General features: G+C 32.9%; 1 pseudogene; it reads left to right on the top strand.

Annotated features, from left to right (window-relative positions):
- Positions 1 to 323: 323 nt before the first annotated feature.
- On the top strand, positions 324 to 3518 carry LOC141547318 (cyclin-dependent kinase 2-interacting protein-like; annotated as a pseudogene).
- The last annotated feature ends 2671 nt before the right edge of the window (positions 3519 to 6189 follow it).

Raw genomic sequence — 6189 nt, 5'->3', positions numbered from 1 at the left:
TATCTTTGCCAAGAAAACCTCATGAATGATAATAATGTCCGTGGGGTCACAAATAATTAGAACCAAGTGAAAAACTATAACAAAACTTCTCTTAACTTTTAGTTTTGCATCACCAACTACATACAGAAATATTAAACTCAATATTTTCAAAATTAAACTAATTATTTTGTCTCCTCCCACCCTTAACTTCCTTAGTACTACCAATGATGATGTGTTTGGGGTTCAGCACCAAATAATTAGATTGAGATTCAGGCACCAGATGATGAGATTGAGGGGAGCAATTAACATCAAATATTGGGGTTCATTCATGTGAAGAATTCACAATGGTCATTCTTTTTGGCAAAAGGTAACTTTATTTATGAGATGGGGTTACAGACAAAATGAAAAGATATAGTAGACACTACAAGTGGTAACTATGAAATAGAATTGAGAGAGCATATATTTAGACACCATGAGGCATGGTGCAGGGCTGAGAGGAAAGATACCATGAGGCAGAATGCCATAGAAAACTAAGTCAGAGCTATAGGCTCTCTCTGCCAACTCCACCTACTAACCCAGGACTTCATCAATATCATCATCCTCCTGCTGACCAGGTTTGAAACATAGATGTTATCCTCAAGTCCTCCCTCTTTCTTATCCCATTATTTAACCCTGTCAATTCTAGTTACATAACATTTCTTATATACTCTCCCCTTTTTTTTTTTCATCTGAAATTGTCACTATGGCAGCGTCCAACCTTAACATCTGTTTGGTTTCCTTGCCTCAAATCTCTCTTAATTCCAATCTATCTTTCATTTAGCTCCTTGCAAGATCTTTTTTTAAACACATATATCTGACTTTATAATGCCCTTCTTCATTAAACTCCAGTGGCTCCTCATTACCTCCAAGATCAAATATTAAATTCTTTTACTTATAGAGCCTTTTAAAATTTGACCCTCTTTTACCTTTCTAGTCTTCTAATACTCCATTAGCCTTCATACATTTTATGATACAATGGCATTGGCCTTCTTGCTGCTCCTTGCACAAGAAACTTTATGATCTGGCTTTGTGCATTTTTTTATGTGGCTGTCTTCCATATTTGGAATGCTTCTTCTTCAACTTTACCTCCTGGCTTCTGCAGTTTCTTGCTTTTTTCAAGTCTCAACTAATATTTCTTTGCAAGAAAACTTTTGTACAGCTATTTCCCCACATACATAAACACACACACACACACACAAACACACATACACACACACACATACACTGCAAGTGCCATCTCTCTAAGATTCCCTCCCTATTTTGCTGTCTATATTTTGTATTAAGCACACTTGTTTGTGTGTGTGAGCTCCCTGATGAGATTGTAAAACTTCTTGAGGCCAAAGACTGTATATATTTTGTTTTGCTTGTATGTGTGTATATGTGTCCTTAGAATTATTAGTATTTAATTAAATCGGCAAATTTAATTAATTTACTGACTGACTGATTACTACCCCCACATACATACACATGTATGACACCCAAGACAACAGAGAGACACACAAGCCTAGAGAAAGAAAGAGTTGTTTAAGAGAAAGAACAAAATAAGGGAGGGATGTCATAAGAAAAACATATTCCACTCCTGAAGGGTAGATAGTGAGGGGAGGATTAAAAAAAATTAAAGATAAAATTGGGTTCTGGTTGAAGGAAGGAATGTCCAAAAAAATCAGAAAGTGGAATAAATAAGTATTTTAAAAGAGGTATATAAGTAGGGCAAGAAAAAGAGAGGGAAAAGTTTGAGTATAAATTTAAACAAATATATAAGTAATAATAATATTAATAAGTAATAATAAGTAATAAGTAATAAATATCACAAATCTGAGATGAAATCACCCATAAAATAGAAAGGAATTATCAGAATGGATTAGAAGGCAGAATCCAATATTATAATTATTTTATCAGAATACATTGAAAAGATAGAGATTCACAGAGTAGTAAAATAAGGAATAGAGCAGAATTTATTATGTGTCAAATATACAAAAAGAGAGAGGGCTAACAATCATGATCTTAAACAAGACAACTTTAAAATTAGTCTTGATTAAATGAGATAAACAGGGAAACTAATTAGGCTTAAAGAAACCACAAATAATAAATTCATACTACTGTTTAAAATACATGCATCAAATGTCATGTCATCTGAATAAGGACATTAAATTAAAGGACAAAGTAGATCTTGAGGATTTAAAGAGTTTTAATGTGCATTTTTTTTTAGGCTACACAAGTGTTATAATAGAAACAACAATGAGAACTAAAAGGAAGGTGTGTCTGTAGGTCTATCTGGATCTGTGTGTGTTCTATATGACCTTTTATAAAAATCACTTTGTATTAAGATATAAAAACTTCACAAACAGGTAGAAAAGCACACAGTACTTCATATTAGTGAATACAATATAATTAAAAGTACAGTCAACAAAGAGTCTTTGAAGAAAAGATTAAAAATTAATTAGAAACTGAATAATTTATTCCTAAAGAATCCATAGACCAAAGAACAAAGGATAGAAATAATAAGTAATATTATAAAAATGACAACAATGAAACAACATGCCAAAACTTCTAGCATGCAGTCAAAATAGTTCTTAGAAGAAAAGCTTTATCATAGACAATTTATCAACAAAAGAGAGAAAAGAGATCACTGCATTAGGCATGAAACAAAGAAAAAAGTTAGAAAAGCAATAAAAAAATTCCAACTAAATATCTCAAAATATTGGAAATCTTTGAAAACTGAAATAAAAACACCATGGAATAAATAAATAAAACCATGAGCTATTTTTTTCTGAAATTAGCTAAAGAAGTAATTAATATGGTTTTTAAAAGAGCATGGAAAACAAATTAACTTCAAAAATGAAATAGGAGAATTCATGACAAATGAAGAAATAAAGAAAATGATAAGAAATATTTTGTTGCTGGATGGGCAGCTTTGATGAAATGATGAAATAAAATATGTCAATGTTAGCCTGTATCTTGGATACCAAAGTCATGGATGTGACTTTCCTAAAAAAACTATTATATATATCATCTCAAGAAAAATTAAATTAAAGATGATACTGCATATTCGCACAATTTCTAATCAAAATGGGAGAATCTCAACAATATGGGTTTTTCTGTTGCAAACAAAATAGGAAACATCAGAATCGGTTACTGAAGACATTGCTTCCATTTTTCATTCTCAAAAGTTACAACCAAAATATAATGAGGAACTTGAGATGTTGTACAAAGACTTTCAAGATACCTCAGAAAACTTGGCTCAGGTACAGGTAAAAATTGAAATGTCAACCACTAATAGAATTTGAGATCTAGAAAATTACCAATATGGAAATGGAAATTATCAAATATCAAATATCCCTTTTCCATACATGACCCACAACCTATTTTTTATGAAGTTTCCCAAAAGCTTTCAAATTGTTGAAGAGCTTACTTATGCTATGAACCAGAGTTTCATTTTAAACTAATTATGTATGTGGTCATATCCATCCTATGTTGAGAATTGCAGTTTTGATGCGTAAATCATGCTACTTGAAATTGGACATAAAGCATTGTAATTTTTCTAAAACTATTTCATTTTTAAAGCCCAAATTCCCAGTATCAGAATAAATCTTTCTTTCCAGGTCTTATGATATGGGCCCATTGTTGCCTCATACATTTTCTTCCAAGATCACTGCTCTGCATCATCACTTGCAAAATGAGTTGCTTCAATTCCACCTAATGAATTTCTTAACACCATTCTGGTAGTATCTTTTAACACTGAAGCTAGTCATTCATTCAGTACTACTGCTAAAACCATGACCCTTCTTATTTCACAAAAACTACTAGGAAAATTGATCATGGAAGGAAATAGTTAGATTAGTTAGAGAAGAAAAAGTTAGAGAAGCAGAAGGGAGTAATCAGGAAAGGAAAATTATAAGGCACTGAATATAGGTAAATTTGTTTATATTCCTACATGGGAAGATGATATTTGTAACTCATAAAAGCTTTCTCATTATTAGGGCAGTTAGAAGGAGTATACACACACACACACACACACACACACACACACACACACACACACACACACACAAACACAGAGGGCACAGTTGTGAATTCAATTGATAAAAAAAAAAGGGATAAGAAAGGAATTTACTGGGAGAAAGGGAAAGGGAGAGGTAGAATAATGTAATAATCTGCTACAAAATAGGAAAGAAAAGTTTTTACAGTAGAGGGGAAAAAATGATGGAAGAGGAAGTAAGTGAATTTTATTCTCATCAGAATTAGTTTAAAGAAGAAATAATATAGACATTCAATATAGGCATGTAAATCTACATTTCCCTTCAGGAAAGTAGGAGGGAAAGGGGATATGAAATGAGAGGGAGAAAAGAGGACATCTTGGGGGAGGAAAGCAATCAAAAGCAAAACACTCTTGAGGAGGGACAAAGTGAAAAGAGAGAGAATAGAATAAATTATGAAAAGAATTTGAAGCAAGTTTCTCTGATGAAGGCCTCATTTCTCAAATATACCAGGAACTAAATTGAATTAATTTTTAAAAAAATAACCATTCCCCAATTGATAAATGACCAAAAGATATGATCTATTCCTAAAGGGCTATAAAATCATGCACCCCCTTTGACCCCAAAATATCATTACTAGACATGTATTTCAAAAGAGATTTTTTTTTAAAAAAAAGAAAAGGACACATATAAAAATGTTTATAGCAACTCTTTTCTCAAGAATTTGACATTGAGGACATGTTCATCAATTGAGAAATGGATAAATAAATTGTGGTATGTGATTATGATGAAGCACTACTGTTCTATAAAAAATGATGAGCATGACCTTCTCAGAAAAGCTGCAAAGTTCTCCACGAGTTCATGCAAAGTGAAATATATTATGTACAAAGTAATAGCAATGTTATGAGATTGTCAGCTGTGAGTAACTGCTATTTTCAGCAGAACAATGATCCAAGATTACTCTGAAGGATTTATGATGAAAAATGCTATCCATACTCAGAAAGGAAACACACACACACACACACACACACACACACACACACACACACACACACATAACCTGATTGTGTCTCAATACAGATTAAAGCATATTTTTAACTTTATTTTTCTTGAATTTTGGGGGAAAATCTATGTTTTCTTTTATAACATGATTTTTATGGAAATGTTTTGTATAATTTCACATGTGTTTTCCCAATGGTGGGGGGGAGCAGGGTAGGGAGAGAGAAAGAAAGAGAACCTGGAACTCAAAGTTTTAAAAACAAATGTCAAAAATTGTTTTACATGTAACTAGGAATAATGAAATTGTTTTTAATTGGTTTTACATGTAATTGGGGGGATAAAATACAAAAAAATTTAAAAATCAAGAAATTAAATTAACAAACAAAACATATAATGTCTGGACTAGTTCTCTGGAGGGCCTCAGGATCAGTCAGAGTCAGGATCAATCAAAGTCCTTGGTCTTTAGGAGGAGAAGAGAAGGAGGCAGGCAAGCTGCCACTTGGCTCATTAAAGAGGAATCCTGGATTCAGGAGTCTAAAGACTGAAGTCTTCTCTTCTCAGCATACTTTGGGTGGAGAGCATCTTACCCTATCCCACAGCCTTCCAATCCTTGCCTCTGATTGCCTCATCATAACACATTCAGCAAGCACCAATCTTGAGGGGAGCAACAACATTACCATATCATATAGAACCATTTTCTCACATTGAGTAGGTAATTAGCCTTAAGTACTCTGCTATCTTTAGATTAAAATACACCTTTTCCGAGGTCCAGTCCTCTACAAAAATAAAGCAAGTCACCAAGATAAATGCATAATACTAAAGTTACCTCATATGATTTTGGCAAATATGAAAAAAAAAAACCAAACAAAAAAAGAAGCAAATTCACAAACTAGTAATGTTGAATGAGCTATAGAAGACAGGGCGATGCAGATGTTCCATAAGGAAAGGGGCTTTTTTTCCCTTTGCACCCAGAATGGGGTGGAGATGATTCTTGGAACACAGTATATAAAGCATATGTTACCGAGGTAAGCTCCAGTCTTCTCAGAGAAGCTGATTACCAACAGGACTATGATTCCGATTCATGGGCTGGGGCACCAATGGACTAAAATGCAGATAAAACACTTAATTGATAATCTCACATAATTGTCTCTAACTCTAATATTATTTTTTAATTATCAATCTTCTGTAAGAGTAT

Source organism: Sminthopsis crassicaudata, chromosome 6 (genome assembly GCF_048593235.1).
Source record: "Sminthopsis crassicaudata isolate SCR6 chromosome 6, ASM4859323v1, whole genome shotgun sequence".
Lineage (NCBI taxonomy): Eukaryota > Metazoa > Chordata > Mammalia > Dasyuromorphia > Dasyuridae > Sminthopsis > Sminthopsis crassicaudata.
Note: the sequence above shows the minus strand (reverse complement) of the source record. Positions and strands in the feature narration are given on the sequence as shown.